Genomic DNA, 13,916 nt, shown 5'->3' on the forward strand with positions numbered 1-13,916 from the left:
GCTGGGGGCTCTGGTCAAACCCAGGATTTTTTTTCTTTTTTTTCTTTTTTGGCTGCGTTGGGTCTTTGTTGCTCCGTGCAAGCTTTCTCTAGTTGCAGTGAGTGGGGGCTACTCTTTGTTGTGGTGCACAGGCTTTTCATTGTGGTGGCTTCTCTTGTTGTGGAGCATGGGCCCTAGAGCCGCATGGGCTTCAGTAGTTGCAGCATGTGGGCTCAGCAGTTGTGGCACATGGGCTCAGTAGTTGCAGCTCACGGGCTCTAGAGCGCAGGATCGGTAGTTGTGGCACATGGGCTTAGTTGCTCCACAGCATGTGGGATCTTCCTGGACCAGGGATCAAACCCATGTCTCCTGCATTGGCAGGCAGATTCTTAACCACTGAGCCACCAGGGAAGTCCGAACCCAGGATTTTAAGTAAGACTAGTGGATAGGCCAGGAGCAAATACAAGGGAGCATGTATAAACTATAACATGTACAGCATGTTAGGTAAGGCAATGTAGTCTAAAGCATGGCAACTGATCTCCTGAACCTTGGAGCTAGACATACTAGGGTTGTCTAGATTCTGCCACTTACTCAGTCAAGTAACTTAACCTCTCTGAATTCCAGTTTTCTCACCTGTAAACTGAATTGTCTTGGTTCCTAACTCAAAGTGCTTTTGCAAGAATTAGTTAAGACAATGACTGTAAAAGCCTGAATATTATTCCCAGCTATTAATAAGTACTCAATAAATATAACTCTCCTTAAGTAAGAAGAAATTGTATTACTAGATGGTATTAGATACTCATTGTGGAACCTTCATTTTGGAGGGTCCTTAACATTTTAGATGGATTTTCCTCTACCTGGAATGGTTTGTGTATCATCCTACTCAAAATATGGGGTGAATATGTTACCTTTTCAGTGCTTCCTCAGCTGGAAATCCACAGCTGGCTATGGACCCCTCCCCACCACTTCGTACTGTGATACTTAAAGTCCTCACAGTGAAAAACCGGATTACATAGAGGATTGCTCCTGGACAAAGACCCTGGTTTGTTATGGTTACAAAACTTGACAGTTTATATGGCATAGACTGGATGGACTCTGACAGCAACAGAAGACAGTGTCCTTACTGAGTGAGGGAAATAGAGTCTCTTCACTAGGAAATATAGTACTCCAGGTGAGTAAAGTCAGGGTTGGGTGGTAATGGGAAGGGAATGCTATGGTTCTGGCTTTTACGATTTATGGATGAGCCCTGAAAGAAGTGTTTTAGTCCTTTTGTTCATAAGAGCACAGAACATCTGGTTTAGATTTTCCCGAAGACGAGGCATAGCTCTCACAAGCTTACATGGAGGCAAGGATGAGATAAAAGGGTAATAGTAAGATGAAAAGACAGTGGAAAAAACAAACAAACAGAAAAAGGTGCTGCCTGGCTCCACTTTGAAAGACCCTAAAAGCATACAGTCAAAGTAGCATATCTCCAGGTGCAAAGTCTCTGAGCTCCCAGAACACTGACAACATGATAAAACCTCTAACTGTTCCTTAGGTGTTAAAAAAAAAGATCCTGAGTTTCCAGCCATGGCTACTACTCAAAACAACTACAAGAATGAAGAAGCAGAGAAGAAGCAAGGTGTTTCCATGCAAGACTGAGTGTTCTGGATATCTGCTCTAGGCAGTGTTCAATCTTGAGAAAAGAAACAAAGTGGTGTGCTTGGCTGAAAAAGGGATTGAAGAGTCTTTCGTCTCTTTCTGAATTGTACTACTTAATTATCATCATCACCATCATCATTGTCATCGTCAACACAGTGCTTCCTACATGCCAGGAACTTTGCTTTCCCTGATTGATCTCATTTAATTCTCCTGAAAGCTCTATGAGGTAAGTAGTATTATTACGCCGTCTTCATGAATGAGGAAACAGAAGCTTAGAGACATTAAGTAACTTGCTCAAAGTTACACACACCCCTGTCCTGGGCTTGCTGGGACTTCCATGCTCAATAAACAGAGAGGCAAACTGAACGTGCCTTATTATAGATCACAAAGGGAATCCCTAGATCAGAAGTTCTGAACCCTATCTCAACACTAGGGCCCCTTTTTATAAGAAATCTTTTATAATACCATATTTACTATCCTGAAATGAAATTCAGATTATATAACCCACCTAACACACTATATTTGAAAATCAATATTTAGTCATAAAGAGACATTAAATGAGTGTATATTATAATAAAGTAGTATACATTGCAATATGTAAACATTCAAGCATGATGAAATCATCAGATGCTGGCACCTATGTATAGAATCACCATGGAAACCACAGCTACAAATGCTGACAATTCAAATACCACAAGTAGTACTGATATTGGTCATATGTTTATCTGGCAAGATAAGAAACTCCTAGTAAATTTCTAAATAAATAAAGTACAATTTTACCTTGATTTATATGTTGATTATATTCTGGGAAAATTCAGTGTGTATTAATTAAAAACATGCAAATAATACTTTGTGTTTATATGTAAGGTGGAGTTAAGTTCCAGATCATATAAATTTTTCAACTGTGTCAATATCTGGTAGGATATTCAAAGGGTGGGACAATGTTTTTATTGGGAGGGAATTGTTCTAGGCATTATAAGACATTATGACATTATGACATCTAACCCATATCGCTGCCAAGAGAAATGCCAGTAATATCTCTGCCCCAATTATTGGGCCACCAGAGAGACTCCTTGTAAATTTCCAAACACCTTAGGAAAATAGTCCTCAACCTTGGCTTTAACTCAGATGCTGACACTAGGGCAGCATCTGCAGAGCCTCTGATATAGTTGGTCAGGGCCAATGCCTGGTCATAAGGGTTTTTAAAAACTGCTCAGTTGATTCTGTGTAGTAGCCAAGGCTGAGAACCATGCCATAAGGGAGGTTCTGCTCTTTTGAGCATCGTTGCCTTAGCTGAGTCAGATCACCAGAACATTGACCTGACAGGCTTTCTTTCTGCCTCATGGAGCTATTTCCTGTCAGATAGAGCCCAAGGGCCTCCTAACCTAAGGATCAACCTCTCTAATTATAAAGTGGGACAGCGGGTATGTGGCTCTAGGCTCTGAAAAGTCAAAGACCTACTTTCAAGAAATCCCAAGAGATGGGTAAATGATTAATCGTTTACTTCCACATTTAGAACAAACAGAAAAACATAGTTTAACTAAATTAAAAAACAAATCAACCAGTGACTGATTATTTAGGAAATAAACTTGTACTACATTGTGACCAAACACCTTCTAGAATCTCTAGTCATCCCTCCTTAGGCCTAACTTGGGCCTTTAACTTTGTAGGAAAAATAAATTTATAGTCTTTCTTCAGTTGTCTACTAAACCCTAAATCAGAAACGGTAGATACATTTATCTCCAGTGCTAACTGTAAACAGATCAGATTTGTCTGCCTGGAGAGGACTTTGAAGTCTGATCCAGGCTAACTGAACAGTGCTGTGGTGGGTTGGTTAGTGATACCTGTCACGGGCACAGGATGGGGAGAGGAAAGGACGTGCCCCATTCCTCCCATAGACCCTAGTGGAAGAGGCACATTTCTCAAAAATAACAGGTGAGCTTCTCAGTCCTGGTCAGCTTTTGGAACCTGATTGGATTTTATTACCATCATCATCATCATCCAGTGAGTTTCCATTTATTGAGGTATAGCTGCGCACTGCACATTTATTACCGCATTAATCCTTACAACTCTACAAGATAGGCATTTTCATCACAGTCTGCGATCCCACAGCTCATGGAAGGAACTAATCATCTAATCTGTGGTTGCTTGACGTTCAACTCCCACAGTACAATAAATAATATGGAGTGAAATGTGGCCTCAGACCATCCTCCAAAGCTCTAATGTTCTTTATCCTGCATCCACATCCCCAGGATTCTTGCTCAAATGATACAAGATTCAACAAATACCAAATGATAATACACATACTTATTTCTCAGTATTTTCCCATTATTTCCTGGTACTGCATCCTGTCCATGTACTTAAGCAAAAAAACCTAAAACATATGGCAAGGATGTTTGTGTTAATAAACTTTCTCTGCTTTGTGTTTTTCCTTTGTTGAAAACATTTTTAAAATGTTCATTTTCCTGTGACAGTCCAGTATAATAGAGGGAATCCAATTCATTGCCATAATTCAACACCTAGAAGGGTGTTGGCACATAATAGACATTTAATAACTATTTTAAATGAATTAATCAATGCAATTGACATTTTTGTCCAAGAGCAAATGATTAATTTTTATGAAATTAAAATGTTTAATTTTGATGAAATCCAATTCATCAATTTTTCCTTTTATGATTTATTTATTTATTTTAAACAGTTGACTTTTTTAAAAATATATTTTTTTAAGTTTTATTTATTTATTTTTTTGGCCACGCAGCTTGTGGGGTCTTAGTTCCCTGACCAGGGATCGAACCCTAGGCCCTCGCCCTCAGAAGTGAGAGTGTGGAGCCCTAACCACTGGACCACCAGAGAATTCCCCTTTTATGGTTTATTTTTTGTGTGTTAAATCTAAGAAGTTTTGGCCTTACCTAAGGTCACAAAAATTTTCACCTATGTTTTCTTCTAGAAGTCTTATAGTATTAGCTTTTACATCTAGGCCTATGATCCATTTAATCCATTTTTGATTATTAAGATTTGTGTAGAGCTTAGGGTCAGCTCTCTAAACACAACTTCATCTGCTCGGCACTGAAGAGGCAGGTGAAGCAGTTTAAGAGTATGGATATAATGCTTCCTGTCTTAGAACATGGTCTAAAAGTTGTTTTTCCAGAAAAGAGTCTCATGGCAATGTCAAATTTATCGTTTCACTCTTTCTCATAAGTAGGGGTGTGTCCCTCCTTTTCTTCCCCTCTCTTCTACAGTCTCCAGAAACCGAAAACTCTAGTTTCTCTTTCTGTTTCAGAATAACAATGTCACAAGTAGAAAAGGAAGTATTAATCAATACTTTTTTTTTTAACATCTTATTTGGAGTATAATTGCTTTACAATGGTGTGCTAGTTTCTGCTGTATAACAAAGTGAATCTGCTATACATATACATATATCCCCATATCTCTTCCCTCTTGCGTCTCCCTCCCACCCTCCCTATCCCACCCCTCTAGGTGGTCACAAAGCACTGAGCTGATCTCCCTGGGCTATGTGGCTGCTTCCCACTAGCTATCTATTTTACATTTGGTAGTGTATATATGTACATGCCACTCTCTCACTTCGTCCCAGCTTACCCTTCCCCCTCCCTGTGTCCTCAAATCCATTCTCTGCGTCTGCGTTTTTATTCCTGTCCTGCCCCTAGGTTCTCCAGAACAATTTTTTTTTTTTTAGATTCCATATATATGTGTTAGCATAGAGTCTTTCCACGCTTCATCTAGTTAACCAGATAGATAACAGCCCCGAGCAGCACTCTTTCAAGTAAACCCTGAGAGGCCTTCGCAGGCGGGTGGTGGCTACCGCGCTTGCCGCTGAGGGCGGGACGGAGGGCGGGACGGAGGGCGTACCTGAGCGTGTGCGAGCGAGGGAAGGGGCGAGCGGGCGAGCGGGCGGGCGAGCCGGCGGCCGGCGCCCTCCGCTTGAAGCACCAGTCAGGCCCCGCGCCGCCCTGCCGCCCCGCGCCGAGGCCACGCTGAGCCGAGCTGGGTCGGGTCCGGGCCGTGCCGCTCACCGTGTACTGTGTGCGGATGGACCTCCTCGAGGTGACCTTTCCCCTCCAGGTGACCTTTCCCCTCCAGGTCGACGCTGACTGGGAGCTGCGCAACTTCTGCGCTGTGCGAGCTCGAGTCGGCATCCCAGCCGCCGAGGGCCACATCGTCTCCAGTGAGAGGCCCCCCATAGACCACCAGGGATTACTAGCTGCTTAAGTCTTAAAAGATGGCCACGTTGGGATTTTAACGAAAGGAGAATGCAGACCCTTGACTTTCCGTGCAGTTCCCAAACTTACCCCGAATAGACTTGCGTAGTTTATCAAAAGACTTTCTTCAAAGGAATATAATCGGATATTTTCAGTCAGCAGTACTTCCCAAAGTGAGAAGTGTGAAAGGAGAGGGGAGATATGCTAAGAGCCATTTTATTTTGAGGTACTTCTTTTTTTTTACATCTTTATTGGAGTATAATTGCTTTACAATGGTGTTAGTTTCTGCTTTATAACAAAGTGAATCAGTCATACATAAACATATGTTCCCATATGTCTTCCCTCTTGCGTCTCCCTCCCTCCCACCCTCCCCATCCCACCCCTCCAGGCAGTTACAAAGCACTGAGCTGATCTCCCTGTGCTATGCGGCTGCTTCCCACTAGCTATCTACCTTACATTTGGTAGTGTATATATGTCCATGCCTCTCTCTCGCTTTGTCACAGCTTACCCTTCCCCCTCCCCATATCCTCAAGTCCGTTCTCTAGTAGGTCTGTGTCTTTATTCCTGTCTTACCCCTAGGTTCTTCATGACATTTTTTTTTCTTAAATTCCATATATATGTGTTAGCATACGGTATTTGTCTTTCTGACTTACTTCACTCTGTATGACAGACTCTAGGTCTATCCACCTCATTACAAATAGCTCAATTTCGTTTCTTTTTATGGCTGAGTAATATTCCATTGTATATATGTGCCACATCTTCTTTATCCATTCATCCGATGATGGACACTTAGGTTGTTTCCATCTCCGGGCTATTGTAAATAGAGCTGCAATGAACATTTTGGTACATGACTCTTTTTGAATTATGGTTTTCTCAGGGCATATGCCCAGTAGTGGGATTGCTGGGTCATATGGTAGTTCTATTTGTAGTTTTTTAAGGAACCGCCATACTGTTCTCCATAGTGGCTGTACCAATTCACATCCCCACCAGCAGTGCAAGAGTGTTCCCTTTTCTCCACACCCTCTCCAGCATTTATTGTTTCCAGATTTTTTGATGATGGCCATTCTGACTGGTGTGAGATGATATCTCATTGTAGTTTTGATTTGCATTTCTCTAATGATTAGTGATGTTGAGCATTCTTTCATGTGTTTGTTGGCAGTCTGTATATCTTCTTTGGAGAAATGTCTATTTAGGTCTTCTGCCCATTTTTGGATTGTGTTGTTTGTTTTATGGTTATTGAGCTGCATGAGCTCCTTATGAATTTTGGAGATTAATCCTTTGTCAGTTGCTTCATTTGCAAATATTTTCTCCCATTCTGAGGGTTGTCTTTTGGTCTTGTTTATGGTTTCCTTTGCTGTGCAAAAGCTTTGAAGTTTCATTAGGTCCCATTTGTTTATTTTTGTTTTTATTTTCATTTCTCTAGGAGGTGGGTCAAAAAGGATCTTGCTGTGATTTATGTCATAGAGTGTTCTGCCTATGTTTTCCTCTAAGAGTTAGATAGTTTCTGGCCTTACATTTAGGTCTTTAATCCATTTTGAGCTTATTTTTGTGTATGGTGTTAGGGAGTGATCTAATCTCATACTTTTACATGTAGCTGTCCAGTTCTCCCAGCACCACTTATTGAAGAGGCTGTCCTTTCTCCACTGTACATTCCTGCCTCCTTTATCAAAGATAAGGTGACCATATGTGTGTGGGTTTATTTGTATGGAAACACAAAAGACCCCGAATAGCCAAAGCAATCTTGAGAATGAGGTACTTCTTTTTATAGCCTATTTTACTCATGTGTATAAAAAACCCACCTCCTAATAAAAATCAACATTCATAAGAAAAAAAGAAACAAAAGACAAACAAACAAAAAAAACAACTCTGGGAAGTGCCAGCCACCAGGAACCCAGCAGTCCCACTCATCTCCTGGAAAAATAGCTTCATCAGGGCTTGGACAATCCAGCCTTGTTCTGATACCTTTTGCTGGCCAACTCCTCCATGAGCTGTCCTTGCTGGAGGAATGCAATCCACCCTGGCAGATGCTCTGCTCAGAGGAGATCTTGAGAAATCTTCTAGGATCCTGGTGGAGCAGCAACAGGACCGAGCCTGGAGAGAGCAAGAAAGGATTCATCTCTTTTCTGCGGATCCTTTTGATCTTGGAGCTCAGGCAAAGATAGAAGAAGATATAAGGCAACAGAACATTGAGGAAAACATGACAATAGCTATGGAAGAGGGTCTGGAAAGTTTTTGCTGAGTAGTGGTGCTTTATATTAACTGCAAAGTGAATGGGCATCCTTTGAAAGCCTTTGTTGATTCAGGTGCCCAGATGACCAGTATGAGCCAAGCTTGTGCAGAAAGGTGTAATATTGGATTGGACAAAAAGTGCCTTTGGTTTTTAAGTAAAACTAAAAGACACATTTTTTCATTTTCACCAAGGACTTTATTGAACAATGTATTCACCCTTTTGTTCCACTACCTTTTGCCATTTTTCAGGCAACTTCATAATTCCATCTTCCCAAAACTTTTTATCTTTTTGAGCAAAGAATTGTTCCGGGTGCCTTTTACAGTCTTCCAGGGAATTGAATTTTTTTCCATTAAGAGAATTTTGTAAAGACCTAAATAAATGGAAATCTGAAGGTGCAATGTCTGGTGAATACGGCGGATGAATTGGAACTTCCCAGCCAAGCTGTAACAGTTTTTGTCTGGTCATCAAAGAAACATGTGGTCTTGCGTTATCCTCATGGAAGATTATGCATTTTCTGTTGACTAATTCTGGATGCTTTTCGTCGAGTGCTGCTTTCAGTTGGTCTAATTGAGAGCAGTACTTTTTGGAATTAATCGTTTAGTTTTCCAGAAGGAGCTCATAATAGAGGACTCCCTTCCAGTCCCACCATATGCACAACATCACCTTCTTTGGAAGACGACCGGCCTTTGATGTGGTTGGTGGTGGTTCATTTCACTTGCTCCACGATTTCTTCTGTTCCACGTTATTGTACAGTATCCACTTTTCATCGCCCGTCACAATTTGTTTTAAAAACAGAACATTTTCATTGCGTTTCAATAGAGAATTGCATGCGGAAATACAGTCAAGAAGATTTTTTTCACTTAACTTATGTGGAACCCAGACATTAAAGTGATTAACATAACCAAGTTGGTGTAATGATTTTCAATGCTTGATTTGGATATTTTGAGTATGTCGACTATCTCCTGCGTGGTATAATGTTGACTGTTCTCAGTTAATGTCTTGATTTGATCGCTATCAACTTCAACTGGTCTACCCAACTGTGGAGCATACTCCAGCGAGAAATTTCCAGCACAAAACTTCACAAACCACTTTTGACATATTTATCAGTCACAGCACCTTCTCCATACACTGCACAAATCATTTTTTTTTTTGCGTTTCAGTTGCGTTTTTGCCTTTCTTGAAGTAATCAAGCATAATATGCCAAAAATTAATCTTCAATATTGAACTGGGTACACAAAAATTCATCAATTTTGATAAGTCTTTTTAAAAATGTGTGCTGATATGACAGCTGTCACATACAATCTAACAAAATTGTTTAGAATGACGTTAAAGACAACTAAGTACTACTAGAGCCATCTTACAGAAAAAACCGAACGAACCTTTTGGCCAGCCCAAAATAATGAGGCTGGTGGACCATTGGTGGACACCCAGAAGATTACTGGAAGGGTACCTCTAATTCAGGTAAAAATTGAAGGCAATTTTCTGGCGTGTTCCTTCTCTATACTTGAGGAAGAGCCCATGGACATGGTTCTGGCACTGGACATGCTGAAATGACATCAGTGTTCCACTGACCTCAAGAAAAATGTACTCGTGATCAGCACCACAGGCTCACAGACCACCTTTCTTCCAGAGAGGGAGTTACCAGAGTGTGTCCAGTTGGCATATGTGGCCAGGCAAGAAGAAATACGGCCAAAGGAGGTTGCAGAAACAAGAATTAGCAGAAGCCCTTCAGAAATCTGTAGAGGATGCAGAGCGTCAGAAGCCATGATGCATGTCGTGTGTGTGTACTGCAGCTGGAGTGGGCCCCAGAAGAGAGAAAGGAGGTAAAGAAACTGCCTTACTGGGAATGTCATCATTACCAACGTCAGGTGGATTTAACCATCAAGCCCATCCTTCAGGACAGAGTCCTGAGTTTGGTAATCCTACAAGTCTCGCTCACTCTGTCTCTGCTTCAGTCTACCCCATCAAGCCCAGTGACCCAGACAGCATTGAACCTAAAGCTGTGACTTTGAAGTCTTCAGCTGAATTCCAGATAAGCTCTGAAAAGAAAGAGCATCTTCCTCTACAGGATCTTTCTGATTGTGCTTCCTCAACAGACAATGCTCCAGCAAACCAGAGTCCAGCTACGCCTTTGCAGAATTCACTTGAAGAAGTCATTGTTGCAGAAATCTAGAGAAATCTGCTGAAAGAAGCACCCAGGGCCTCAAATCTCATCTCCACACAAGACAGGAAGCTAGGTTATTTGTCACAGCTTACTAGGATGCAAGAACCACAGAGGCTTATCAGTGAAAATGGTTGGCCTCCAGAATATCAGTACCTGATTCAGGTAAATGGCCTTCAGCAGCATGAAGAATCGAGGAATGAACAGCATGAGGTTAAACAACAAAATGCTCCACATAACCAAGAACATCTTTATAACAGAGGGGACCTTGAACTTCTTGGAGAAAAACAACAAAGAAGAGTTGATTTGGAAGCTACAATGAAAGGAGACAGTTTACAGCAGAATGGGGACCTTCCAGGTACAGAGAAAAATATTCTACCTTCAGGATGCTTTGGCTGCTCAAATTCAGAAACACTTGTGGAAGTAGATACAGTAGAACAGTCCCTAGTTGCTGTGCTTATTTCAGCAGGCAGTCAAAATACCAATGTCAAGAACATCGGTGCATCTGATCTCACCTTAGATAATCCCTTGATGGAAGTAGAAACATCAGAATGTAACCTTTCCCCTGAAATATTGAGTAATTCCATTTCCACTCAGGATTTACAGCTTCTAGAAAGTGATGTTGAAATGTCTGGAACAAATAAAGAATATGGGAATTGCCCTCATCTTTAAGTCTCTGTGCAGTTGTCAGCCCTCTGCAGAGTCAACAGAGGAATCTTGTTCATCTATAACAGCAGCCTTGAAGGAACTTCATGAACTTTTGGTCATTAATAGTAAACCAGCTTGAGAAAACACATCTGAAGAAGTTATCTGTCAATCAGAGATAGTAACTAAGGGCCAAACAGATATTAAGGACCTTTCTGAAAGATGGTCCCCAAATGAGCATCTTACAGCTACCCAGAGTGAACAGTGTTCACAAGTCTCCTTTCATCAGGCCATATCTGTATCAGTGAAGACAGAAGAATTAACAGACACTTCAGCTGATGCTGGAGTAGAAGATGTAGAAAATATTAACTTCAGGGGTCCGTGTGATAGCCTGTTAACTGATAAGGAAGGTGTCCCCAAATCTAGGGAATCAATAAATGAGAGCAGTTCTGTCACTCTAGCCTCAGCTAAAATGTCTAATTAACTACACTGCACCTTAGGTGTAGAAATTTCACCTAGACTTTTAGCAAGTGAGGAGGATGCGCTCAATCAGACTTCTGAGCAAACTGAGTCCTTGTCATCCAGTATCACATTGGTTAAAGATTCAAGTCAGGGCACACAGAATCCAGTGACAGACAGGCCTGAGACCAGAGAAAATGTTCTGCAGCTGCAGGGCCACTTCTAGAATTTGAACCACCTACCAGCCATCCATCATCAAGTCCCTCTTTTCTTACACAATTAATTTTTCCTGCTGCAGACATTGACCAGATTCTCCGTGCTGGCTTTACTTTGCAGGAAACTCTTGGGGCGTTGCATCGAGTTGGTGGAAATGCAGACCTTGCACTTATTGTTTTGCTAGCAAAGAACATTGTAGTTCCTACATAACCATGGAAAAGTGGGCTAGACATTACTCCATTCCCTTAAAAAAAAGCTACACACACGCACACACACACTCACTGCATATACAGTATATGTAGAAACCTGCAAGCAGAATGTTGAGCCAGATTTTTTTTAAAGATTTTTTTTGGCCAAAGTAATTTTTGATCTCTCGACTGGATTTGTCTGTTTGTCTAGATGGATTGTCTATTTGATGGATTTATCTATTCTGTTTGTTAAAATTCGGGCCTTTTTAAATGTATTGGCAGTATGTGCATACAAAAGCTTTTTATTATCATTAAGATGATGTAATCTGGAATAAAATTGATGGTATTTTGTATAGCATAAAAAGTAAAAATAAAAATAAAATAAAGTAAATCCTACATTGTCTGCAAAATAATCCAGGGCTTGAGGAACAGACAGACCACCAATAGTAAGCTGAGGCCTATGGGTGGGAAAGGGTGAGAGGTCAAGGACCCGCTATTCTGGTCAACCTCTAGCTATTTCAACTTTGAGCTGTGATACCACATGAACAAGACCTCTCTGTTTAGCGACTTTCATGGGGAATCAGGGGAAGGGGATGTCTTAAGAAGGATCTTGTCCTCTGAATTCATACAGCTCCTGAGAAGACTTGATTTCATAGCTGGAATGGCAACCAAGGTTCTGTCTGCTTACAATTCCAATTGCACATTTATACCATATTTTTATTTCTCCGACCTTCTGGGAAAGACTGAGAAAAAGGAAATGGACTTTGTTAGATCTTCGTTAGATATATGGAAAAAACGTTTGCTTCTCACAGTTGAGCTTGTGTCCTTTACTGTTTGTTTCACATACTCATGCTCTGGATCACTCTACTGGCAGGAAGGACATCCCCTGAGCTTTCAAATCGTACTTACCTATTGACCAAAATCTAACCCAAGTGTTTTTCTGTGAATCCAACTACTCAGGCATTCTTAGTGATCTCTCTATTTCCTAGTCTTATAAAAGGGCACCAATACCAGAAATAGCCAGGAGCTAGGAGAGATGCTGGGTGTATATAGAAAAAATGAGACACAATACATACCTATAAGGAAACTTGCAGCCTAGTGAGGGGGTCAGATGCAGCAATAGCTTATTATAACACAGTGCTGTGATAAGAGATGTGCATAGACAGCTATGGAAGACAAAGGTTGGGCATCTAATACAGAGTACAGTATGGAGTCAGGGATGATTTTCTGGAGGAGGCAATAGGTTTTGTTGAGTTTTGAGATTAACTTGGTATAGACTATCAACGGGGTGGTTCCAGGCAAATCTGTCTAAAGCACAGAGGCATGAGATGGCATGGGAAATCCAGAGAACTGCAGGTAGTTCAGTAACCCATAACCAGACCCTCTTAGCTCACTTTTATTTTATTTTTATTTCTATTTTTTATTTTTTATGGTAGGTCCTTTTTGGTTATCTATTTTAAATATAACAGTGTGTACATGTCAATCCCAAGCTCCCAATTTATCCCTCCCCTCAACCCTTCCCCACTGGTAACCATAAGTTCATTCTTTCATTCTCTAAGTTTGTGAGTCTGTTTCTGTTTTGTAAATAAGCTCATTTTTTAGATTCTGCATATAAGTGATATCATATGATATTTGTCTTTCTCTTTCTGACTTACTTCACTTAGCCTGATAACCTCCAGGTCCATCCACATTGCTGCAAATGGCATTATTTCATTCTTTTTAATGGCTGAGTAATATTCCATTGTACAATATGTACCATATCTTCTTTATCCATTCATCTGTCGATGGACATTTAGGTTTCAGCTCACTTTTAACCAGTTTCCTTTAAATTTTTTTAAAGGAAACTAGGAGGGCTCTTTGATGGCAACATGCAATTCCTCATCTCAATTGTCCCAAGCAAGTCTATTCCTTGGCCTCTGACTCAGTTCAACAAAATTGTGCAGAAATTTAGAAATCTTCTACTGTTACTTACACAGGTCCCTGGGGGGTATCACTCCCTCTCCTTAGCAGTTTATCACAGGACCTCACAAAATGTCTGCTCCTTGAGTTGTTCTGACAATTCTATCCTCTACACCTTGCTAGATTTCTAGTGATGTGTTAGAAAGCCTTATAGATTGGCTCCCTGAGGGGACTAGCCACCCTTAAGACAGCTCCAAGAGTGGCTGGAACATAAAATATAA

The 13,916-nt window shown here is 41.0% G+C and overlaps 2 pseudogenes; both read left to right on the forward strand.

The window, feature by feature from the left end:
- Positions 1–7,584: 7,584 nt before the first annotated feature.
- LOC115847606 (protein DDI1 homolog 2 pseudogene) lies at positions 7,585–9,835 on the forward strand (annotated as a pseudogene).
- A 78-nt stretch (positions 9,836–9,913) lies between these two features.
- Positions 9,914–11,758, forward strand: LOC115847603 (regulatory solute carrier protein family 1 member 1-like; annotated as a pseudogene).
- Positions 11,759–13,916: the final 2,158 nt, after the last annotated feature.

Source organism: Globicephala melas, chromosome 1 (assembly GCF_963455315.2).
Source record: "Globicephala melas chromosome 1, mGloMel1.2, whole genome shotgun sequence".
In the NCBI taxonomy this organism is placed as follows: Eukaryota; Metazoa; Chordata; class Mammalia; order Artiodactyla; family Delphinidae; genus Globicephala; species Globicephala melas.